At 39.3% G+C, this 27,034-nt stretch overlaps 1 protein-coding gene across 2 annotated transcripts in view; it reads right to left on the reverse strand.

Annotated features, from left to right (window-relative positions):
- LHFPL2 (LHFPL tetraspan subfamily member 2) overlaps positions 1-26,551 on the reverse strand; it is a 140,356-nt gene extending 113,805 nt beyond the window's left edge. For both annotated transcript variants that reach the window (XM_058169364.1, XM_058169363.1), the window contains exon 1: positions 26,144-26,551. The gene's annotated coding sequence lies outside the window, so the exon portion shown is untranslated. The remainder of the gene's footprint in view (positions 1-26,143) is intronic.
- Between the last annotated feature and the right edge of the window lie 483 nt (positions 26,552-27,034).

A 27,034-nucleotide genomic window follows, 5' to 3' on the forward strand; every position in this document is an offset into this window, starting at 1 on the left:
CATGCCTTGGTTTTAGATACCTGTTTATTTTCAGTATGTACTTTAATGTTATCATGCTATGGAAGTAAAACATACATCTCAAAAAAGAGTTAACAAAACTGGCCACCCACGGCGCCCACAGAGATTTAAAAGTTATAATAAGATACCCACAGCCAAATCTTGCAAATAAACATTATTTCTCAAAAGAGCTATTGTAAGTTACAAACAGAGTCTAATTTACTGTCACCAAGTATACAAAACTTTTCATTATTAGTTATTTTTTCCAACATGAAATCTAATGGGAGAAGGCCTGCAAGAGAAGCATATTTCCTATTGATTATTTAGACAGAACAGTTTCATCTGTCATTTATGCATATGGAGCTAATACCACCCTCCTAGTGTACTGGTTAAGGCCTAGACTAGAAACCAGGAGACCAAGTTTTAGGCATGAAAGTCAGCTGGGTAAGTTGGGGTCATTTAGTCTCTGTCAGACCAACCCATCACACAAGGATGTTTTTGTGGGGAAAAAAGAGGAAAAGAAAGAAGCATTATGTTCAAACCACAGAGACAGAACTCATTCCCAACACTTGCTTGGAGTGACTTGCATATGAAGTCACTCCAAGCAAGAGGTTGGAAATGAGTCCCTTTGAAATCTTGTATGAGAAGCCATACCCTATAGTGCAAATGACTGTTGTCGTCAACCAGAAGGAGCAACATCTGTTGCTGTTGTTCTGATGCTTTATTTTCTCTTTCCAGATATGCCCACCAATACCAGTTAGAACAATTAATCAGTGGAACAACTTGCCTGCAGAAGTTGTGAATGCTCCAACACTGGAAATTTTTAAGAAAATGTTGGATAGCCATTTGTCTGAAATGGTGTAGAGTTTCCTGCCTGGGCAGGGGGTTGGACTAGAAGACCTCCAAGGTCCCTTCCAACTCTGTTATTATGTTATGTTACCAGTCAGTAGGATTGGACCAGCTTGTTCACCCATACAGAACTGAAGACTGAGTTCTGCTTAAATCCTGGATCTCTTAAGAGTCAAGCCCTGAATGCATCATTCACAAGTAAAAAGAGTTCCCTCAGCCACATGAAAGGCAGAACCATTTGAAAAACTAAATACTCTTTTTAAATTACAACCTCTAGGGGAAAAAAAGCTGTTGTATTCACAAGTCAAGAGTATAGTACAATAACTCACCACCACCTATGAAGTCTTCTCCACAATCACACCCATAGGCAATTCTTAGTGAAACAGAATTTTTTCCTAGAGGTAATCAAGCGGGGGGCCTCCACAATGACATAATTAACTGGAACTCAGATTCATCTCAAATTAAAATTGTGGTGCTTGTTTCTTCTGCTATAACCAACCCAAACTTGACTTGGGCTAACCACATATCTAGGAATAATTGGAATCTGCGGCAAATGATCAAGCCTCAAACTCTGAACTGACCACATGAGCAGCCCCCATTCAGCACCAAGAAAAGACCCTGTATTATTGATTGGCTCTAGTGTCAGGTAAACGAATCAAAGATTGGCTCTTGACCAACAATATGAAGGGTGGCAAGTTTAGGAAGCAAAGGAAAACAGTACCATCGACACAAAAACCCAAGGGTGCCAAGGGGTCCACAAGACTACCCACTGTCTAAAAGCAGCACATAAATGTAATAGCTAAGATTTTGTACAATTCAGTTTAAATTATTATTGTTGAGGCCTAAAAGATATTTATACTCTCTGCATTCTAGTGCTTTAATATTGTATTGTGTGGTTTTATTGGCCTGCTTGTTTCTTGCTTTAAAAAGTTGAGTTGAAACATTATGAAAATTTGCTAACCTTAGCTTTGAAACAATGCAGAACCCATGCCAAATTTTGAAATCCACTAGGGAGAAATTTCTCTCTTGTTTAACTAAGTTTTCCCATCTTAAAAAATGTATTTCCTGCCTTTTTTAATTTTACAATAAGCTTTCTGGTTGCTGAGGGGAAAGGTGACCAGAAGGTAAAATATCTTCTCTTCATAATGAATGCATAAGATTTCCTGTTGACTTCCACATATGCTTTTCTAAGGTTCTTAGAATGGGAAGTGGAAAAAAAATCCATGTTTAGAAGATTTAAAAAGTCACAAATTCCATAGCACAGATTTTCTAGCTTCAGGAGCATTCTACTTGTATATTGACCGCTATTTCTTTACTTCAGTTGTTATGAAAAAGAATATAGCCTCTTAAAAACACGGGAAGCACAGGTGAATGAAAGTTGAAGTTGTAATATGAATCTCTCTAATAAGATCTGAAATTATGATTCATAATTACGAAAAGAATTATGACTGCAAGCCAGTTAATATACAATTCTCATTTTCAAAATTTCCAACAGCTGAATGCCTCTAGCAACCAGTTGTTGCTTATTCATGTTTCAAATGGCTTTTCTTTTATTCATTGATCAAATTTATACATCACTCACCTCACTATATAACTCTCTCTGAGAGGCTCACAGTAAAAAAGAAATACTTCTGTTTAAAACAATGGTTCCTAATTTTTCCTTCAATTACATAATACATTATTAAGATTTTGAGAACTGCTACAAAATCTTAACGTGCCCTTGGGCATCATGAAACCTACATGGTTTGCTAGACCTCAAAATAATTAAACTTTACAATTTTAATAAATCAAATGGCTAGGATCTCATGAGATGACCAAATTCCACAAGATTTTGATGCACCCACTTGTAATCTGTAATCCACAAGCAATAACATCCATATTCCCCAAAACATCAAATGAGAATTTCAAAATTTGAAAATAAATGGCCTATTTTTTTACTGTGGTTCCTGTATCACAGACTGAATGTGATACTCTGTGTGAATAATCGGTAGTCTAATGTACCCTAGATCAGAAACCATTAATTTAAATTAACCATATATGTTATCCACTAAAATTACTTTGAAGAATTTAAAATAAATAAAGCAACTACATATTTGATCTCTTCCAAAATACCAACTAATATACATAAACCAAAAATTCAGCGGAACTTAAACTTGATATTTCTGAGTACACTAATCAGAAAATACCCTTATATTAAATATAGAAATGAAGTCCTTTGCTGCAGACAAAACCTAAAATTACTGCATTATAAAGTCTCATTTTCTCAAAAAGACTAGATAAAATCTTTCCATTGCATTTTAATTGGTAAAATATTCAAGCAGCTTAAAAAAAGAGTTACTGGAAATGCAGAGCCTGGAGTTTAATCATTAACATTTGTAGACTCTAGTATTTAAGTTAGACATATTTCTGAATCACTAATACTTTTTTTTCACGTTACCACTTTTCTAATGAGAAAAATTTCTGTCAACTTCCTGATCTAAGAAATAGTTCCACACCAACATTGATACTTAAGATACTGAAAAATTCAATGTAGAAATAAAATTGCACATTGAGCTACTTTAATAAAGGAAGGAAAAATTATGTGGTAATTTAAAATATGCAAATCTACAAATGTAGATTCTGCCTCCGGGATCAAATAATGTGTCAACAGTCAGATCATAGGAGTTTGGAATTTAAATCTTATTTTCAAAATTTTATGAACTTATGTGGTCTTCCATCAAGACTAAATTGTGATGTTGTGAACTACCTATTAAGAAGAACAATGGCTGTAATATAGTAGAAGAATTAGTGAGGTGGTATCAACTACTTCCATGTGGTTATTTAGACTACATGGTCCATCTAGCTCAAGGCTCGGCAACCTTAAACACTCAGAGCCACTTGGACCTGTTTCCTACAGAAAAAAACCACACCAGGAGCCACAAAACCTGGGTGGACATGGCCAACTCGATGTCACTCACTCCCACCCAGTCACATGACCACAGCCACGCCTACCTAGCCACAAAACTATTCTCTATGTCTCTCTCCCTCTCTTCACCTCTGTCATCCCCTCTATATATCACTGTCCCTCTCACCCCCTCTCTGTGTATCACTGTTTCTCTCTCCAAGTCTCTCTGTGCGTGTGTGTCTCCCTCCCCCCTCCACTTTGGGCTGGAGTCCAAAAAAGAAATGAGAGGGGCCGGGCGAACCAGTGGTGGGACATGGAGCCATGGCAGAGCGCCCAAAGAGCCACTTATGGCTCCAGAGCTGCTGGTTGCCGACCCCTGATCTAGCTGAATCTCTAGAGAGGATACACAGACGTCCATTTCATCACTTTTGCAAGGGCAAAGGCCTCTCCCCAAAGTCTTTTTTTTAGGACCTTTAGATATTACTTCAGGTTCATGCATATGCTATTTTATTCTGTTGTCTTTAAAAGGATGTGGTATTTTGAGAGTAAATATTGTTAATTGGTTTCATTTAACTGAGGTTTTTTATAGGAATCAAGAGACCAACAAAATTGTCCATCGAACAGCAATATCAATTCATATCCAGCTGAATTTATACATCAGTGTGGTTTTCTAATACACCTGAGAAATGCTTCACAAATACTGTAATTATATTTTAATACATACTTTGATTATGCAATGAAACACTGTAGATACAGTTGTGGAGCTATGAGGCAACAAAAAATACTGCATAGTCTAACCCAGGGTCTCAACCTTGGCAACTTTAAGACTTGTGGACTTCAACTCCCAGAATTCCTCAGCTGGCTGAGGAATTCTGGGAGTTAAGTCCACAAGTCTTAAAGTTGCCAAGGTTGAGACTCCTGGTCTAATCTACAAAACACATTGAAAAGAATTGGATCACCTATGAAAGGTGGCTATCCAGCTTCTTAAAACTTGCGAAGATGGAGAACCACAAGCTCCAGAGATTGACTTCTTCACTGCTGTACTGATTTTATGTTGAGGAAGTTTACTGCAATTTATAAAGCTACTAATCTGATTTATCAAGAGATTTCAAATATTTATTTATTTATAAAATTTATTTGCTGTCCATCTCACAATTCAGATTTTTATTCCTTCCCACACTCATTTCTGCTTTGAAGCTTACCGTACATCCTCTATTTTCCTAAGGCGCTTATTGAAGGATGTAGTGGAATCTCTGGAAATTCTGTTGTTCTTATGTGTATATTCTTTCTAAAATCATGTGAGTTGGAAGGAAGATAATATATTTCAATGTTATAAACTCAAGGTAGGATCCACAAGACCATCTCCAATAAATGACCATTTTTGAAGATCTGTAGTGAAATAGGATTCCCACATGTTGCAGCCTGTTCTGCTGGCTGACAGTTCATACAATCAGGAAATCTGGTGTCTAGCCTGAAGAAGCTCCTGTCTGAATTTATTGTTTCTGGTCCTGTACTCTGGAACAATGGTGGATAAATTCACACTTTCTTTTGTGTGACATCCAAGTTTATTTTAAATGAACAGCAAAACTTAACTACTGTACTTTATATATTGGAAATATTAAGTAGAATGTTAACAGCCAGAAAAATAATTGTCTTTCTGAAATTATGAAGATTACTCATCTCCAGAAGTGACTAAATCAAAGATTCTACAGAAGCAGTTGCCCAGTAATTTTGTTGACACTTAAAAATGTATTAACACATGCATTTTGCAGCCAAATCTCATCATTACTCATCAACATTTGTCTTTAACTGCCATCCCCTCCAATTGTCTCCAATGAACACTCTCACCTATTTATTAATTACATGTTCCACATAATTTAGCAGGAAACTGAAAAGCTGGAGGCATAATCCAGCTTCACTGGATATAGCAACAGTTCATTCTCTACACAATGTAAAGTGGAACATTAGGAATGTACATAGGCAAGGGCATTTGATAATTCTGTAAAAGGTGAAAGAAAATAATCACAATACTGTAATTTCTATTAATTACCTGCAGAAATACAGCTGTATTCTTATAGCTGCATAATCTGAATGTTGTAGGTGCTCCCTCTATATTTACTTCATATATGCATAAAAGTAGATTCAGGGGGCTCAGGAACTGCCTCATCACCAGCCAATTCAAATTTGTTAAGATTTTAAACCGAACTGGGAATAAAGATGAATGGATACAGCCAGCTTTTGTTAGACCGTTTCAAAATTTATAGATGATCTGTACCTCAAAGAAAATGATGTTAAAATGTATAGGACCTTATTGAGGAAAGTCCCAAAGGCATTTTGTTTAGATTTTTCAGGCAAAGATGCTGAGTTGTCAGAAGAAACAAGAGGAAGTTGGTAACCAATAATAAATTGAAATAGCTGAAGTAGACTGTCTATAAAATGTCACGAGGGATAAGAAGCAATGGCAAAATGCTTATATAGATAGACAGATACAGTCACATGTGTTTGCAAGAGGACAAAATAGAAAAGAAATCCCACAGAACGTCATTTGAGTATCTATGTATAAAGAAAATGGCAAATTGGAAAGGACAATATACAAATTTTGAATGAGAGATGCATTCAGGACAGAATAAGACCACTGCCCCAAGATAAATCAAACTTTCTGCTTTCCCTTCATCCCTCTATCAGATACTGTTTTGGAGATCTGTGAAGTATATTTATCTTTTATTGATTTTATTTTTAATTTCAGATACTAACAGGCTGTCATACAAAAGAAGTGGGGTTGTTTTTTCTGGCTCAGGGAGCAGAAGCAGTGGACTGAAACCACAGGGAAATAAATTTGATCCAGATTAACAGGAAGAATTTCCTCACAGTAAGATTTGCCAACCAGGAGAACGGAATATGAAGAATGTTTCCCTTCACTGAAGTTTCAAACAGAGTCTAGATATTGATCAATAAAATGGAATCAGGAAACATAGATAAAAGCACGATATTTCAAAATGCCTGAAAATGCAAAGATGATACTTTTAAACTTTTCAATCTGTTTGCTAAGATGGGTAAGGTTGCCCTACATTATGAAGACCTTTAAAAGATAAGTAGCAACATTTGTACTTTTCTTCTGAACACACTGCAGCTATCAAGCTGTTCCAAAGTTTCATAATGAACTAGTCCCAGTTACCAGCTAAGACATAATCTTGAGCAAGACTGGAAGAGAAATGACAAGGATCTCTAGATTCATCTCCAGTGCTAATGACTCCCACAAGTCAGGACAAAAGGTGAAGGATGGAGGGAGGTTACCTATGAATCAGCTGTACTTGACATTCTTGAAACAGTTGAGGCAACCGATTCATTTCAAAGCTAGTGTTTACAGCTGAAGAAACACACTACCCTAAGTATCTCATCTGTCACCACCAGAGAAAGAACAGAATAGCTTCTAGAACAGCCTCAGGCACTGAGGAAGCTCCCCACTGCTCTTCTCTACCACATATGGTCACATACCAATGCTGAATTCTCATTGCTCCCAGCTACCAATGCTAGAAGTTGGATTGCATACTGTATCAAGTGGCTATGTTTTGAACTCCTTGAACCTCTAAAAATGACATTTTGATTTGCCGAGAATATTTCCTGGCAATTTATTAAGGGCAAAAACATCCTCTCTACATTACAGAAATAATTCTAGAAATAATATTACTCATATTATTGCATTTATTCCACATCTCTTCTGTGCAATTTTAAAACGGCTTATATGTTATCTTTATCAGGTAAAGGTCAAATCTTCAAATTAAGCTTAAATATACAACAGTAAAACTTTAAAAGTAATTGTTATTAAATAAAATTAAACTCATCAAATTATACCAGGTAAAAATAAAATCTTCAAGTTATTTTCACTGTATTGATTTAATAGGTACGCCCATTAGTTTTCTTAGTAATTGCTGCATGAGGGGGAGGAGCTGGGATCCAAAGGCAGAGCTTTTATGTGATGGCCCCCACACTGTAGAACCATTTCATTCCAGAGCTTTGGATAGCACTCTAGAATCCTTTAGCAAAATTAAAATTATCAAGTTATACTAGATTCCAAGTAAAATCTTCAAGTCTTATTTTTACATTGGCTAAACATAAAATCTTCAGGTTAATGTTCACTGATACACGAGGGAATAGGAATGGGGTTCAAATTAAGTTATTGTCATCTTTTAAGGACACAGCAGGAATTTCAGGGAACAATACATTAATTATATTCTAATTTGAAATTCTGCTTTCAGCTGAAATACTAAAAACTTATAATTTAAGGGTTCTACTGCCATCTTCAGGAAATCATATATGGAACTTGTGCCAAATAATTGAAATATTAAAAATATTGGATACATACATGTTAGAGTATGTTGTCATTGGAAATTTACAAAGATGTTTGAAAATTCTTAGGATTCACTTTCCATACCATAGAGTACTGAAGTATACACATTTTATCTATCATTGCATGTCATTATCTTTCAGTGCATTTTAAAAAAAACGTTATGTGTTATTCACAATAATTTCTGGTGCCTGTAACTTTTGCTAAACTTTATTTTTATTTCAACTATACCCAAGATACTTTTTATACAATTACTTTTCTGTACTTTTTCCTGCTTTCCAGACAATGTTTTCTTTTAAATGCACCTAGATGCATCTTTCTAAATATTTTTTGCATATTTTTCAATTATCTTTTTATGAAGTTCAAGGAAATAGATGAAATTGATAATTTACTTGACCTTTATGACCACAACTGTTATGCTCTTGAAAACCAGTTGTTTTTAAAGTCAAACTATTTTCTTCTGATTTTATAATAAGATTAATACAACTGAGCATGTTGCTTCATGTATTCTGGGCACCTCAGAGAATGTTAGCAAGGCATGGTTTTAGTTGACTTTCTTCTAATGGCACAATGCAGAAGTTGCAACATTACAATCTAAGCATGTACTATTTCAGCTCTATTTTGTCTGAAATCCAAAACTCTATTTTGTCTGAAATCCACTATCAACATGATGTTACAACAGTTACTGCTATTAAGGAGCCTTCAGTTCATTTTCTTTGTAACTTAAGTTCCAATTAGTTTATGTCTGCTGAAAATTACAATTCTCTTTTTTACCATCCTAAAACATCCAGATTAGATCATACAAGTTGGTTTGTTTAAAGACTTAGAGCTAGAGTAACAGGCATTCTTATCTGACTGTATCTTCTATTTGCTGTTCTCCTTCATTATTATTGGTTCCTGAAAAGCATTCTCCTGATTTACTCTTCTGTTGTGGAGAGTGTGGTGGATTTGGGAGACAGAAGGGGTGGGGGGGCAGAGACTTTAGTTTTGTGAACTTTTTTTCAAAAAAATCACTGCAATTTAAAGAGAGAAATACAGAGAAAACTATCTACAAAAACAAATTTAAAGAAAGCATATGCGGACTTCCGGGTGGCTCCGCTGCGCTAAATGGCGGGCAATCTCAGTCCGCCCGTTCTTTGTGATTCTGTGAGAGCTGTTTAGACAGCGTTAATCTGCTATCAACAGCTCGTAAATCTCTACCCTCGGGCAAGGAGGGGGATGATGAGCATTTGAGCTGAAGTTGAGCCCCCAAGAAAAGCCCCAGAATGATTTCTGGTGGTTTGATGGGAACGCTCCTTCTATAGCTCAAAAAAAGCTCCAGAATCCAGAACGCCTCTGCAAAAGCAGAGCAAAACGCAGCGTCCATCTCCGTGACTGAAGAGGATTATTGATAAATTGTCAACACGGAAAGAGCCGAAAGCAGGAGGGCTGGCATTTGTTTGTAAGATGATTTTAACTCCCTGACAGAGAAGTTATTTGTATTTAAGAGTGGAGATGAAGAAAGATGGCGTTTTGTGTTTTGAAAGTGAAAGCTAAGGAAATGCTGATTACAATTGCTGGCGTGGAACCTTTAAGAAGAAAATAACAAGATTTTTTTTAAATGGAATTCTTTTTTTAAAAAATCTATTCTTTTTTTTAATTATCTTTTTCTTACAGTGTTTAAGAAGAAAAATTTATTGGGTTTTTTTTCTTTTTATTCCCCCCCCCCTTTTTTTCTTCTTGATATTACTTAGTTTAAAAATGGCTTTTAAGCAAAGAGATTTACCCACTTCTAAAATATTGGAAATTTCTTCACTTCAGGTACGGAAATTGAGAGAGGATATTAAAGAAAGTCTAAGGAATTTTTTACAGGAGCTTATGGAGGCTCATCTTTCAGAAATAGATCAAAAATTTAATGAAATGGAGAAAGAAATACTGGATTTTAAAGATTTGGTGGAAGAGCAGAGTAGGGAGATGAAAAAATTAAAGGAATCAATTACCCCATTATTGTTATCTAGTACACAGACAGAAGAAAGACTGAATGAATTTAACCAAATTAATTTAGATTTGCAAAGGAAAATAGATGAAGTTCAAATTAATTTGAATTTAGAAAATAAAATAGATGATATTCAGGTTAAGGCTGATAAGGCAGAGGAAGAAAGGGTAATATTACAATATAAATTAATGGAATATGCTATAAGGGTGAGAGGAATAAGAGAGTGTAAGGAAGAAAATTTGAAAGAGATTTTTATTCAGGCCTTTGCTCAGATAGAGGTGGAACCAGAAGATTTTGAAGTTAATATTGAAAAAATTTATCGTGTTAATTCTTGGTGGGCAAGGCAGAAGTGCTTACCGAGAGATGTGGTTATTTATTTTACAAATAAGAGGATTAGGTATGGAATTTTGCGAGCATTTTATAAAAATAAATTTCAAATATTAGGACAAGATATAATAATGATGAAGGAAATTCCTCCTAAAATGTTAAGAAGAAAAGAATTTGCCTTTCTGGTGGATGAGCTTAAGAAACATCAGATATATTTTAGATGGGAGGTTCCAGCTGGTTTAACACTGAATTATAAAGGAAGAAAAGTATTTTCTCAACACAATTTGTAAAGCACGAGATTTTTATACTAATGTATTAAAGATTGGGAATTCTTTGTTAACAGATGTTAAGTTGAATGGTGAATAGATGGTGAAAATGTGTAAGACAGAAGAAGGGAGGAGAATGTTTAACTTTATTATATATGATTATGGTTAATTTTGTAAATGATTTATTGTGGATATAAATGTGTAATTTTAGGGGTACTATTTGATATATTTAAGGTATAAAGGAATAGGAAGATGGAATATTGTTTAATTTTGGAGGATAGATAGTAAAATTTAGGAATTTGGATTAAATATTATATTTGAGAGATGGATGTAATGTTAATTAGAATGTAATTGTTATAATAGATATATTTTGGATAAGTTATAGGTGTAATTTTAATAATGTTATTTGATATAAGTAAGGTAAAGTGAAGATTTTAACTACTACAATTGATACTTTGGATATTTGTAATATTATTTGTTGTATATATAAATGTTAAAGATGTGAAAAGATGGACTATTGCTTACCCTTGAAGGTTGGACAGAAAAATTAAAGAAACTAAGTTGGAAATATGAACTATTTTGAGAGATTGCTTAGGAAGAAAGACATTTTAGAAGAACCCTTGGTGAATATTGGAAGATGGAACGTTGTTTTGATATTGATTGATGAAGGTTGGATATTAAAACTATGTACTTTATTCAAGAATAAACACTAACTCAATCGGAAATTTCTGAGAACTCTAGGAGTGGAATGGTCTGATATATAATGGATTGGAAGAAAAGTATCTTCTTTGTCTTTGGAAGGGGAGTGGAGGTTTTAAGGAATGACTATGGATTATGATTTGTGCTAGATTTTAATTTTGTTGTTAGTTTTATACCCTGTATTCGGTTCTCGGAAGTCCTGGGGGAGGGGAGGAAGGGGAAGGAGGGGGGAGGGGGCAGAAAATGGATTGATAGTTAATGTACAAAGATGATTGAAGATGTATAATTAATGTAAGATCGGACCTGCCTGGCTACTACTTTAGAATGATGGGAAAGAAGGAAGTAGAAGAGAGAAGGAGGAAAGAGAAGAGGAGGAGGAGGAAAGGAAGGAAGAGGGGAAGAGGGAGAAGAAAGGAGTAGGGAGGAAAGAGGAGAGGATGTAGATAAGAGAGGGGGAGGATGGTTATGGAAAGTAGAAGAAGGTAGAGAAGGAGAGTAAAAGGAAAAGGAAGGGGGTGGTGACCGGGCAGATCCGATTAATTGTATATGATGGTACATTAAATATGTTATTGGATATGTTATTGGATAAGAATGTCAAAATAAAACTTTAAAAAAAAAAAAAAAGAAAGCATATGCCGTAAGATAGTAAACCTCACAGGGACAAAGTAATAAGAAGAAAAAGGTAGCATGTGAACTAAGGAGGACAGCTCTGAAGGGCTCAGATGCTTATATACCCACTGCAAAGGATGGAGAACAATCAAAACTTGGCATCTTAGTACTAGAAATATATAATTTGTTCAGAAAAAATACATCCATAAAGGAGACTAAGTGTGTTACCTTATATGTAAGAATGACTATAACACCATAGAGATTGGTAGTTGGAAATGTGAAAACCTTGCCAAACACATCTAGGGCATATTAAGGAAAAAGAAACAATGACAAGCAGAGATACAGGTAAAATCTTCACAAATCAGAAGTCTTTACAGCAGACATAAACAAATTGGAACTTAAGTTACGAAGAAAATGAACTGAAGGCTTTTGTTTAGTAAATTAGAATACCTGTATATAGATCACAAGCTCTTTATAAAGGAGGCACAAGAAGAACAATGGTTATTCTGGATCATTTGCGTTTTATCAGATTGCTTCAATCCACAGAGTGTTAACACATTTTGCCTTAAGATGGAAAAAAATCTATTAAATATTCAGACATTCTTTTCCAAATAAAATATTCTGTAACAATCTTCTGCTATTACGGTGCCTTCCAGATGTCTTGGACTAGCTTCCATAATTCTTAGCCAATATGGGTAAAAGCAGCAGTCTAAGGAAGGATGGTATCTCATTCAGTAAAGTCTTTGTTTTTCCACAGTTAATTTGTACTGTAGTACTGTAGAACAGAATGCAAACACCAGCACAAAGTTCTGTGTTACTTTTCAGGCATTATACAATTACTGAAAAATCCCTAATTTGCATGCAGTTGGGTATTCAGAAGATTCACATCCTGATTGTTCATATCTTTTCCAGTGCAGCCCTACGGATTAAATTCAGTTCCAGGTAAGAATGAATACATTTGTAAGCCTAGACTCATAACATTTAGAAATATTATATACTAATCTCACAACTCTGTGCTTGTTTCCTCAGAAATAAGTCCAGTACAATTTAATGTGTGTGCATATCTATTACCTATCTATTTATCTATTTATCTATCAGTAGGTCTTAATTTTGAGTTTACAATATATATTATATTGTAAGATTTGGACATTTATATCACAGTATGACTAATATACACAGTTAATATATTTACTGATCATAATCCAGTCTCATCTCATTCATTTTACTCTCAAAACTGCTTCAGGCTGCTTTTAAGAAAGCATTTCAAGTCACACAGAATTTAACATGGAAATTGTAGCACAGAACATTTTAAACATTTTAAAATAGCAGATCAAAGCTTTGAAAGTATATCCAGATGTCATGATTCTTCTCTAAGCAATAATTGTTAAGAGTTCCTAAACTCTAAAAGTCAAGTTGGCCAACTGCCTATGTAATTGCACCTACTTTTTTGCAGCTTTATTCCAGACCTCCCCTTTGCACTCTAGTTTTGCTTTATACTCCAATTGTGGAAAGAGATTCCAGGTAACAAAATACATATTTTCTAGCTTTGGTTTCTATGATTTCTCATATTTTTCATCTTGGGTTCAGCTATTTATTCTTTATATTCTTTAATATTAGATGTGACACAAAACGTATTTGTAGACATCTCTTTATCAAGTTGGTTGACCAGGACTGTCCAGATTTAAATTTATAGGCTGGCTAAAGACAAATCAATTCCAATTGCATTAAGTCATTGTAGGTCTTCAAAAAATAGAGGAGGATTGCAGCTTGCTAGACATTACTAGCCCTAGGAATTAAAATGGAGCAAGATTAAATAAAAGGAAAGCAGCAATAAAGAAAGACAATACCATGAGCATTAAAAATATACAATGGATATAAAAACACCCTGTTAAAATGCCAGGTTTTTGACATGTAAAAAAAATCAGACCAATATAAATCATTTCAGAATTGTTTCCACCTTTAATATAAGATACTGTTCAATTCAATTGAAAAACACACTGAACCTGCGGCCCTCTGCTATGGTTCCCTGTTGGGTGATCCCACCACTGGCTGGCTGTTATGGCTTGCCAGAGCCAGCAGAGATAGCAGCAGATTCGGACAGTGAGGAGGTTGGGGAGGAATGTGGGCCAGTCCTGCAGTCTGGGAAAGGCTCAGACGAGGGCTCTGAGTCGGAGGCAGAGAGGGGGCCAAGGCCATCTGGTAGTTCCTTGCTGCCTCCAAAGTCTCTAGAGTCTGACATCAGCGAGGCAGACCAGCGGGAGCCTGTTCCCAGTGTGTGCATGCGCAGAGTTGCCAGAAGACAGGAACAATTAAGAAAACAGGGTCAACTTGGAAGTAAGGCTTGAAGATGATTGGGCCCTCCCATAAGACATAAAAGAGAAGCGAACGGGAAGTGATCTTTTGCAGGAAGCAATTAGTTAATCTAGTCAGTAAAAGCTTTGGAAAAGTTCTTTTTGCCCTGTGTGTGGCTATTAGTTCTCTGGCAGCATTCCATGGGAGACAAGATGGGTGTTTGTAATTCACAGCTGTATGAATAAAAGAGGTTTGCCGGGACTAAGATTGTGCTGTATACTTTCACAGGAAGCCTAGTTCAGAACACTTGCCCTCCCCTCCCAGTCACTCCTCGCCTGGCCTGAGAAGGTAAGGGCAATTGTGGGGGATGGAGAAGTGGCCTCACTCTTGTTGGAGCTTCTTCTGGCCCGTTGGTGCTGGGTATGCTTCGGTCACTTGGGGAGATGCACAACCTGTTCTCCACCCCGAGACACTAGCCCAACCCAGCCGCAACTGATGCCAGCCTCGCTAACACGAGGGATGGCGGGGTGGGAATGGGATCCGGGAGGAGGGGATGACCGAAAAGGGGCCAGGCCTGCAGTACCCAGCTGCGGCTTTAAAACTTGCACAGGGGACTTTTGCCGCCCAGAGGATGCTTTTCAATGAAAACCGCCAGTGGCACCACTCCACTGGAGAAGTAAAGCAGCTCAGGGCAGTGGGAAAAGGGGGAGGCCCCACCAAACTTTGCATGCCCGCCCCGGGGGTCAGGCTTGGAGAAAGCCGGAGTGCCCTCACCAAAGACGCTCATCCATCAGCCAGTGTCCCCCCTCTGTATCTGTCCATGTATGTGTGTGTGTATGTGTATCTCTGTATCTCTCTCTCTTCTCTCTCTCTCTTGGAAAGCCCCAGTGAGCTCTCTTTGGGGCTCTTTGCTACTCCTTTCTTATTGAAGAGGGTCTCCCCGCTCATGCGCACCCTCCAGGCCCCACCACAGCTGGACAGGTGGTCGCAAGAGGAGAGGGTGGAGGGTCACCCAAAGGGAAGCCTACACCATGGCTCACACTCATTCCTCAGCCAGCTCCGATTTCCAAAAAGTTGCCAAGAAGAAAGAAAAGGAGTAGCAAAGAGCCCCAAGGAGAGCTCATTAGGGCTTTCCAATAGAGAAGAGACACACAGAGAGAGAGAGAGAGAGAGAGATACAGAGATAAACAGAGAGAGATACAAAGAGAGGGGGAGAGAGAGATACAGAGAGGGGGAAGAGAGAAGTGGGAGAGGGAGAGAGACATAATGAGATATAGAGAGAGGGGGAAAGATAGAAGAGGGAAAGACGCAGAGGGAGAGGGGGAGAAAGATACAGAGAGAGTGGGGGAGGACAGAGAGGTAAGAGAGGGGGGAGATAGAGAGGGAGGGATGGGACGGAGAGGGGAGAGAGAGAGGTCAAAAGATTTTGTGCTTCCCGGTGTGGTTCTCTGCCCTAATGACCAGCTGGGTAGGCGTAGCTAGGGGGGGTCATGTGACTGGGTGGGAGTGACACCGAGTTGGCCACACCCACCCAGGTTTTATGGCTCCCGGTGTTTTCTTTTCTGTGGGAAATGGGTCCCAATGGGTCTTTAAGTGTTTAACGTTACAGACTCCTGTTCTAGGGGGAAAACATAGTTGCATAAATACAGAACTTAAAACTAGTACTTCGTTGAAGCCTTTTCATTTTATGACAGCATTCAGTCTTTTGGGGTAGGAACCTATCACCATAGCACTTCTTCCCTTGAGAATCTTTACCCACTCTTCCTTGCAAAAAGTCTCCAAATCTGTCAGATTGTGAGGGTGTCTCCTGTGCATAACCCGCTTCATATCACCTCACAGATTTTCAATTGCATTCAGGTCCAGGCTGTAGCTGGGCCATTCTAAAACTTCGATCTTCTTCTGGTGAAGCCATTATTTTGTTGATTTGGAAGTATGCTTTGGGATCATTGTGGTGTTGAAAGGTCAAAGGTCAAAGTTCTTCTTCATTTTAGCAGAGGCCTGAAGGTTTTGTGCCAAAAATGACATGATATATGGAAGTGTTAAGAATTCCTTCCACCTTGACTAAAATCTCAGTTCCAACTGAAGAAAAGCAGCCCCAAAGCATAATGCTGTCACCACAGTTCTCCACTGTGGATCTGGTGTACTTTTGATAATTTGCATGTAGAATTAAAAAACAAAAAAGGTCTCCACAGTATATTTCACATTTATTGTACATGCAGCTCCTATTCAAATCCATGAGGTATTATAAAAACAAGTACTTTAGCACTCTCTTCCCAAAAATAGAAAATGCTTGTTTTTCCTAAAAGTAAATTTCACACATCCATATTCAAGTATCAAGCGAACTGTCTTGACTGATTAGCAATGAGTCATCTATACCTGTCTTTTAAAAATTGAATGAAATCATTTTCACTGATTTATAAATGGGCACAGTGGTAAAATGGTTGGATAAATGTATTTTTAAGCATCTATGTACTTAAGTTAAAGTAGACAACTCTGCTAACAAACAATTGTGATTATGTTATGCCTGTTCATAATTTTTTTCCTGTAAGATGTCACAATAAAATTGCAGTTGAGAACCAAGATAGAACTAACTGGGCTTTTTTATGTCAAGAGATCAAAACAAGATAAGAGTAACAATTATTTCAGGCTTTTCAAACTAAAACTGTAGTTTTTTTATATTAAGATCTGGACCATAATGTGAGGGCAGACGTTAAAAACTATCATCAAATACAAAAAAACCAAGAAGTATTTGAATGAATAGGCATATATTATTATTACAAAAAATAGCTATGCTGTCAAACCTTAAAACATCTTGCATAAATTAAATAATAAGACTTGTGACCCCAGATCTCAAAAATACCCTTATGTTTTTCTTTTCTTTTAATTTAATTATTGCAACAAAATTATTGACATCTTTGGTATATTTGCTTAGAGACCATAGCAATATTTTCATGAATTTAAAAAAACAGTAAATTCACAATCCAAGCAACAGAAAAGAGAAAGAATCTAATGAGATAAAACGTAGAATAATTATTTTAAGAAATGGCATTTAAGAAGCAAAAAGCACCAGTCTGCTCACACCATCCAAAATTATAAATTCAGACAAATTCAATAGGCATTACTTATGAATATCAAAGCAGAAAATTGATTCTTTTATTGGATTTCAGTTGTACTGATTTAAGTTCAATGTTCTTTGAAGAGTTTACTATAGATTTGCTTTTTATACTGACAGTTTAGTAGGCTTAGCAACAAAATGCTGAACTTGAAAATACATTCATGGACATACCACTCATTAGGAATCAAGAGGCATATAAGCTTAATAAATTATTATTAATATAGATAGCCCATGTTTATTTTTTTTCTTTAGAAACCATTTGAAGTTAGTTAACAAAACCTGTTGCGATCATATGATTGCCACTTGGATACATCACAAGATTGTTGGAGAGTCCCATGGTCACGTGATTGCCATTTCATAGCTTCTCAACCAGCTTCCAATAAGCAGAATTAATGGAGAACACAGAAGTGAAATTGCAAGCTGCAGTCATGTTGTCTTGCTTAATAATCGCATCAATTCACTTAGTGACAGAAACAGAAGTGATACCATAAATCTAGCAGTCACATGACACCGTTTAATGACCGTGGTGCTTAGCAATGGAATTGCCACTCCTAACTGTAGTTGGTAAGCGAGGGATACCTGTATTATTATACACAACAGTGTGAAATCTCAGCTACCAGTTCTTTTATTGGTGTTGGCCTTCATACACATCGAATTCTTCTTGAGAACTTAGGATGTCATAATGTTTTGATGCAGTATATGTGGCCTTTTGAAATTGACAAATGGAAATTTTGACAATACACATATTTTCTAAGCACCATCCAATATTTTTTGGTATGGCACTCAGTAGCTACTGGGATTACCACGGCTGGTTTATCTTTCTATCTATATCTTTCTATCTATATTCATCTATATCTTTTCATTTCAATTTATAGATCTTGATGCTTTGTATTGTTTTCAAATTCTATTAGCTCATGGTATTTCCACCTCAATTATTTACACTTTCTTCTTTTCAATCAGTTAAATCTGACTGTTATGAGCCAAGGTTTTATCAGTTTTTATCTGAAAATTCAACAATATTTTAGCCTACTCATTCTCAACTACTTTTTCCAACCCCATATTCCCACCAATTTTTCAAAATTGGCACAATAATTTTTACAGATGTTCCAGTGAATCATTTTGGTGACTATGTCATTATTTATAATGTTTGTGCAATCTTCTTGCATGAGCTGAGTATATGATGTACTGTTTCTTTTGTTTCTTTGCACAATCTGCATTTTGAATTATTATTTTTCATTTTATCGTCGATTGTCTAAATAATTGTTGCTTGTTGCAGTCAGGCAGATGTTTAGACTGGATTTGGCATTTGCTGTCTGTTGCAATTGACTGGTGATTTTGTCAATTATATTATTATTATAACAGATGCAAAATAATTAGACATCATTCTTGAGTTGCTGAAGATGAGGTTTTCGTTACTGTACTTGTGGGGCAGTGGCTACAGTAGAGGGAATTAGGATTTTCCATGTTTTTCTAAGTAATTTGACTTTTTTAATTATATGAAGTCACCATATTAGGTTTACATTTCAGTTTTTTATGCATTCTATACCTATATAATGTTTATACTTTGCCACAGTGGCACAGTAGTTAAGAGTGCAGTACTGAAGGCTACTTCTGCTGACTGCCGGCTGACTGCAAATTGGCAGTTCAAATCTCACCAGGCTCAGGGTTGACTCAGCCTTCCATCCTTCCGAGGTGGGTAAATTGAGGAATCCAATTGTTGGGGGCAAACGGCTTAGAGAGGGCTGTAAAGCACTGTAAAACGATATATAAGTGCTATTGCTGTTGCTAGTACACTCATAAAGAAAAGATAAAAGGTTGTGAACATCTAAGATACATTTGAAATTCAAAAATTTTATTCAAATCTGTATTTTGAAATTCAAAGGGAGCAAGCTTTGACTTGAAGAATTCAACATTCAATTTGATAAGTAATTTGACGTAAGTCTTTAATGGAGAGCATCAGTACAATTGTGGATTTTTAGATCATATATGTCAAATCTTTCAGCTTTGAATTAAGAGGAATTAGGGTTAAGGTTAGGGTTGGGCAACATAAAATGCACAATTTATTTATAATTTATAATTGAAAGAGGCGGTGGTGAGACCTCTCCTGAAGAAGCCTTCCCTGGACCCAGCTATTTTGGGAAATTACCGTCCAGTCTCCAACCTTCGCTTTCTGGCGAAGGTTGTAGAGAGTGTGGTTGCATGGCAGCTCCCCCGGCACCTGGAGGAAGCTGTCTATCTAGACCCGTTCCAGTCCGGCTTCCGACCCGGCTACAGCATGGAGACTGCTTTGGTCGCGTTGGTGGATGACCTCTGGAGGGCCAGGGACAGGGGTTGCTCCTCTGCCTTGGTCCTATTAGATCTCTCAGCGGCTTTTGATACCATCGACCATGGTATCCTGCTGCACCGGTTGGAGGGATTGGGAGTGGGAGGCACCGTTTATTGGTGGTTCTCCTCCTATCTCTCCAACCGGTCGCAGACGGTGTTGACAGGGGGGCAGAGGTCGTCCTCGAGGTGCCTCACTTGTGGAGTACCTCAGGGGTCGATTCTCTCGCCTACCCTGTTCAACATCTATATGAAGCCGCTGGGTGAGGTCATCAGTGGTTTCGGGGTGAGTTATCATCTGTACGCTGATGATACTCAGCTGTACTTTTCCACCCCGGACCACCCCAATGAAGCGGTCGAAGTGCTGTCCCGGTGCCTGGAAGCTGTACGGGTCTGGATGGGGAGAAACAGACTCAAGCTCAATCCTCCAAGATGGAGTGGCTGTGGATGCGGCACCCGGTACAGTCAGCTGCACCCGCAGCTGACTGTTGGGGGCGAGTTAGTGGCCCCAAAGGAGGTGGTTCGCAACTTGGGCGTCCTCCTGGATGGACGGCTGTCCTTTGATGAACATCTGGCGGCCGTCTCCAGGAGGGCCTTTTACCAAGTTCGCTTGGTCCGCCAGTTGCGTCCCTTCCTTGACCGGGATGCCCTATGCACAGTCACTCATGCTCTGGTTACGTCTCGGCTGGATTACTGCAATGCTCTCTACATGGGGCTGCCCTTGAGGTGCACCCGGAGGCTGCAGTTAGTCCAGAATGCAGCTGCGCGAGTAGTAATGGGAGCCGCTCGAGGCTCCCACGTAACACCACTGCTCCGTAGTCTGCACTGGCTTCCTGTGGTCTTTCGGGTGCGCTTCAAGATTCTGGTTACCACCTTTAAAGCGCTCCATGGCTTAGGACCCGGGTACTTACGAGACCGCCTGCTGTTACCGTATGCCTCCCACCGACCCGTACGCTCTCACAGAGAGGGTCTCCTCAGGGTGCCGTCCGCCAAACAATGTCGGCTGGCGGCCCCCAGGAGTAGGGCCTTCTCTGTGGGAGCATCGACGCTCTGGAATGAACTCCCCCCTGGCCTACGTCAAGTGCCTGATCTTCGGACCTTCCGTTGTGAGCTAAAAACATATTTATTTACTCAAGCGGGACTGGCATAATAGTTTGGTTTTATATTGGGGTTTTATCAATATTTTAAATTTTAAATTCATTTTTAACTATCAGCCGTTTAGTAATTGCTATATTTTAATTCCTTTTTAATTGTATATATCTTGTATTTTATTTCTGGCTGTACACCGCTCTGAGTCCTTCGGGAGAAGGGCGGTATAAAAATTTAATAAAATAAATAAATAAAATAAATAAATATAGTATCAATCTTGTGAACTCTCAAGTTATCTATTTCCAGTAGGTATTCAAAATGGACAGTGATTAATATGTACATATATGTATGGTGCAGGTATATATTTATATATGAATATACCATGTGTATATGTGTGTTATGTGTTTGAGATATATACTTTCTCTTGAGAGCAGGCAACAGAATTTCATTTTTAATGTGGGCCAGTGTGCGCACAATAAAAAAATAACAAAGTTACCTTATGATTTAATTTTATAATACCGTGATTTCTCAAAAATAAAAACTGGTCTTTTTTTTTTGCCTCCAAAAGAGGCATTAGGTCTCTTTTTCAGGGATGTTTTTTCCACTGTCTCACCTTGTGGTGGTGGCACCAACAGCTCTGCCCAGCAGGAGTGTGGCACTGCCAGCCCACTTCTGCAGCTACTTGCTGCCGCTCACACATGAGGTGCCCCCCGGGCTCCATTTCACCATCAGAGACCTTCAGGAAAGACCTCTGCAGCTGAGAAACAAGCTCTGGATTGATAAACATGGTGCGTGTTTCACCATCAGAGGCCTTTCGCCATCAATCCAGAACCTGTTTCTCAGCTGCAGAAACCTTTCTGAAGGCCTCTGACAGCAAAATGGAGGCCGGGGGGGAGGGTGCGCTGCATGCGTCAATCTGCAGCTCATTTCTTGGCTTCACAGGCCTCTGATGGCGAAATGGAAGCTGAGGAGCAACATGCGCAAGCAGTGGTAAGCCGCCACAGAAGAAGTGGGCTGGCAAGGTGAGGCAGGTGTCGGGATGTAGGAGGCCTGGTTGCAACTGTCCTAAGGTAAGCGGGTGCAGAGTATATGGGGCAGGTCCACCCCCCTCATCCCTAGCGTAGCTTGATTTTTACCTGTGAACCTCGCTCCACCTCATACAACCAGGTGCAACCGAGTGGGTGGGATCTTAACTAGGGCTTATTTTGGGGGTAGGGCTTATATTGGGCGCACATGTAAAATCAAGGTAGGGCTTATTTTCAGGGAAACACAGTATAAAATCCTCTACCAAACCACCTGCTTTTGACCTGCCTTGCTTTGTCTTGTCGAAATTGTACAGAACTAGGTGTGATACTGGAAGAAGTGCCTCTACCTTGTATCGGTGGGGATGGAAATATTCCTCTTGATGTGATTATGGTGCTGATATGCAAACTATTAAACATTTTGTGCAAAATTGCTCAAGTCTGCTTGTTCCCTAGAAGATCTGCATGAAGCAACGCCAGAGGCAATCACCTAGATAGCTGAACTGGACATTCAGTTATGACACCACTGCCAAACTGCCTAGAAGCTTTATTTATAATTACATGGACTGTGTATATATATTTATTTCACTTCATATTCTCATCATGTGCTAAATAATAATAAGAAATGTTTAAGATCTTGTGGGGCCACATTATTAGCTGTTCAAGGCCATATGCAGCCTGTGGGTCATGGCTTGAAAACGCTTGCTTTATATGATAGTCTCTTTATTAGACTAGCTATCAAATATTGAATTTACATGTTATGGTGAAAGTCCTTACACTTCCAGGATCTCTTTCTGACAAGCTAACCTCAAATTTTGAAGCAATATCTCATCTAAGTTCTGACCAGGCTGAGTGTACTTCAATTCTGAGATTAGCCAACATTAGTTACTATGGTACCAATAATATTCCTGTGACTAATAGGCAATTGTTTTATTTCATGTCCTACCTAAGAAAATACAACCTGGAACATTTTACTCATTGCATAAAATGGAATGTTACTACAGCAGAACATAAAGGAAACTTCAAAGTTACTGGAAAGCTCATGCAGAGACAGATAATACTAACTGGAAGATCACATGTTTTGCATTATGACAGTTTCTGATTTAGACCTGAGCAGCTGGAAAGAGATCTGAATAAACTTTTGATAAAACCCATCAAAGTGTTATCAATAAAATCAGGTAAGGCATGGTTCTTTTGGCACTTGCACCATGCATATTCTACAAATGGCCCTATGGATCTGAAGAAGAGGCTTGTGGATGAAAACAAAGGTAATTTAGCACTCACGACACACAGGAAATCCTCAACTTACAAGCATTTACTTAGTGACCACTCAAAGCATCTGCATAGTGACCCCTGTAACAAATCTCAGAAAGTGACTTGTGACTGGTCCTCATGCTTACAAACATTACAGTGTCACGTTATGTAATTATGACACTGCAACATCCTTGGGACATGTGATCATTATTTGTGACCTTACCACGAGGCTTCTGTCAAGCAAAGTCAATAGGAAAAGCCATTATTGTTTAACAACTAGATGGTTTGTTTAATAAAGATGGCAATTTTTTCCCCCGTAAAATCATGCACAACTCATGTAGTAACCACACTATTTAATGATGAAAGTTTCCATCCCAAGTGTGGCCATAAGTCAATGTGCTATGTGTATTTCTTTATGTACAGGACTTAGATGTCTGTCTATCTCATATAATGATTATGAGCAATTTACCATAAAAACAAAGACAAAAACAAAAATAGTCTCCATCCCAGCCACCAGACTAGCCCCCATGCTTAACCCTCATCCTAGCCCAAAGCTTATGGGAAAAACAGATCTTCATGGTCATCCAGAAGATTAAAAGTCTGGTCTGATGCAATTCTGGAATGCTCATATAATTTAACATGATTGTACAATAAACATGATTGTACAATACATTTGTTTGTATATGCTACAGGAATATAAATGTTTTTCACTGAGTGCAGAAGGAAGTCTAAAGAGCCTATTTTGGAGCCATAACTTCTAAAACTTTAGCATTTTGACCAGTGCAGTGATCAATTTGGTTGGGGTGGGGGATGGGACACAGAAAGAGAGAGGGGGGAGGAGCGGGGTATATAAAGCTTCTCCATTTAATATATTTTATATGGAATCTGGCAAATAATTTTTGCAAATATACATTTTGAGTCTCAAGATATACATTTCATTCACTCTTCTCTGAGAAAATAAATTGTATGACATGGGCAATACATTCCACCATTCAGAAAAACGTAAGTATAACATAATACACAATTCAGAAAATTGATATAAAAATACAAACAAAGCGTTTTTCCAATGTGTCAGATAACACTTAATGCCACTGTTTTACTTGACAGCAGTCCAATTTTCCCAACTTGGAAATACATTTTTTTCTAGGGGTCATAACTGCTCTTTCTAAATTTGTACTGAACAACAACTGTTAATTGTGCTATCTTTCTCTATTTCCCTTCCTGACACAGCTGGCAACGATATATATTAAAAGTCTAGAAAACAACAGTAGCACAATGCAGAAGAAAGGATCCAAGACAGGCTGACTCCCTTCCATCATACAATTCCAAAAATACAGTTGTAACAAGGTCAGGAAGTAGAAGTTGGTTTGAACAGTTATACTACTTGAAGTAATAAAAGTTAACAAGTAATAGAAATACCAAATAACTGATACACTATAAGCTACAGCTTCAACCAGGCCTGGTTTATATGACTACTTTTGCATAGGAAAAAAAGGTTAATGATCAAATTAAGTGCGTACCAGGTACTCTAAAGACCAGTTGTCAATCCAAAGACATTTCAGTGTCCTTTAAGAAGTTATAAAGACACAAGTAAGATCTGCACCAAATCAAACTACAAGCAAACAGTGTAAAACAAAACACTGCAGTTATTAAACTCTTTCTCTTGTTCTACAATTCCTTATTTGGCCTCATGTGCATTACAGCATCCCCAAACCTATTCTATAAGCCAACGTTTTTCCTGTAATAATTATACTGTTTATTATCCTGTTGTCAAAGTAGGTCTCCTATTTTCTCAAAACCAGGAAAAAGTACACCACCAAATAGAAAACAGAAGGTGGAGGAGGGGAAAGGATAAGAAAGAAGAAAGCCCCAAAGTTTACATGGAGGCGGCTGGCGAGCCTCTTTCCTGCCAAATCAATGGAACAACCCCTGGACCTGCGGTTTTCCCCTTCAGGGCATTGCAGCCAGTCCAAAAGGAAAAACAAAAGCAGTTGGGAAGGTTTGGATGCAAGGCGTCTGGTAATTTCCCCTTCCCCCTTTATAATTTATGCGTGCAAAAGGAACAAGAATGTTACAGTTCCCTGACACACAAAGAGGCGCGAAGGAAGAGGAGAGGATACCAGGCTTCTGAAAGTGCTTCACTTCCAAAGAATGCATGTGCAAAAAAAAACAAAACCCACCAAGACAAACAAACGCCTCCTTCCAAGCCAGTCACCCAACCAGTAAGGGGTCCCGTGCACGAACAATGCAAGCAGCCCCGCTTTCCTTTTCGTGCTGGAAAAACCACAGCAGGAGACCGAGCAATAAAAGGACTGGCAGATTTATCAGCCTGCTCACTTTGGGTTCAGCCAGATGGAAGGAAACGGCTTCTGCAAGAGCAAAAGCGCCGCCTGGGAGAAGAACCGGGTTGGTACAAGGCCACGCAGTCCCAGCACCTTAGAAAGCCAGATCGGTTACAGCTGCTACGTTTGGGGCTCTCAGAGGCTTATTCCGCAGGGGCGGAAAATGCTAAAGAGTAAAGTTTGTTTGAGTTGCAGAGGCTGCATGTGGGTTTATGGTGTGTATTCCCTTGTTGGTTAGGCAGAACTCCTGTGATGCCAGCCCCTTAGCAGGATCCCAGCTTTTCTCTCCAACTGCTCCGATACATAAATCAGCCGGAGAAGGCTACATAATTTCGTTGCCTTTTTCCTCTCGTTCCCACCCGGCCACCTAAATACCCGGAAGGCTGGAATTTGGGTCCATCTTAAAACAGAACTTTTCAGACTGCAATCCTACGCGGGGTATCCTTAGAAACGAATCCCGTTGAAATCAATGGGCAAACTTACTTTCTCTAAGAGGCGTGTGCCTGTGACTCTTCCTGCGGGAGCAACCTGCATGCGCCTTAGGTTACCCGGCGTGATACCCGTTTGCAAGTCACCCAAGCGAAGCAGAATCGATCCCACCCCGCACCTCGTCCCCAATTCGAAGTTGAATTACCCGGAGGAAAGTTTGACTAAGCAAAAGCCGCCCGCATTCTCCGCTCCTCCTTGCTCCCCAATTCCCCTCGATACAATGAATGGGAACGGCCGCATAACTGTGGCTTCTCCTTCCCGACTTACCCGCAGTCCACGGCCGCTTGCTCGCAGCCTCCCTCCTGGCCAGTCAATTCCCAGAGCCGGGAAGAAAGCGCCTCTGAGCGCGCCTCCGCGGAGCCCTTAGGGTCACCTCGGTCCCAGCCTCCTCTCCGCCAGGCCTCGGCACGGCCAGTCCAGAAGGGCGGCTGCTGCTTCCCGCGGGAGGGAAGGAGCCGTGAAAAGCGAAGCTGCCTAGCTCTGCCCTGCCTTGCCTTGCCTTGTCCTGGACCAGCCCACTCGGCACTGACGTCCCCCGCCTTCCCTCCCGGGCCCACCAAGATTAAAGCGATGAGGGTCGGCGGCGGGACGAGATGAAGGGAGGGCTCGGAGAGCGAAAGGGGCGGGCGCCCCACGGAAGAGCCGGCCCGGAGAGCGGGAGAGGGATCTCCCCACCGAAAGGCGAGAGAGGGGGCGGGCAGGACGCGGAAGAGGCCTGAGGTGGATCCGCGTAAAAGGAGGGCTCTCTGCTGGGCAGCGCTGGACCGTGCGGGCAAGTGCCGAGGCAGCCGGGCGCTCCGATGTTTTCCCGCTGAAGAGAGGGCTGCCCTCAGGGAGCCTGGGGCGCGCCCGGACACAGAGGGGAAGCCTCAGCTAGGAGAGACGGCGGGGAGCGGGAGTCCTGAGGGAAGAGTTAACAAAAGGGGAGTTAAGGCGTTCGCAGAGGGAAACGGGGTGGCTCAATGAGCCACGCAAGCGCCCCGCAAAGGCCGCTCCCAATTCCGGGGGCGAAGGGGTTCTTTTGCACGAACGGAGGCGAATGTACATGCGAATATACCGTACAGCTGGCCGATCAAACTTTAGCGCGGGCCTGTTGAACGCAGCCCGTGGGATTGGTTTGTGACTGGTTGGGAGGATCTAGAAATGTAATTTACTTGC

This window comes from Ahaetulla prasina, chromosome 2 (genome assembly GCF_028640845.1).
Source record: "Ahaetulla prasina isolate Xishuangbanna chromosome 2, ASM2864084v1, whole genome shotgun sequence".
NCBI lineage: Eukaryota > Metazoa > Chordata > Lepidosauria > Squamata > Colubridae > Ahaetulla > Ahaetulla prasina.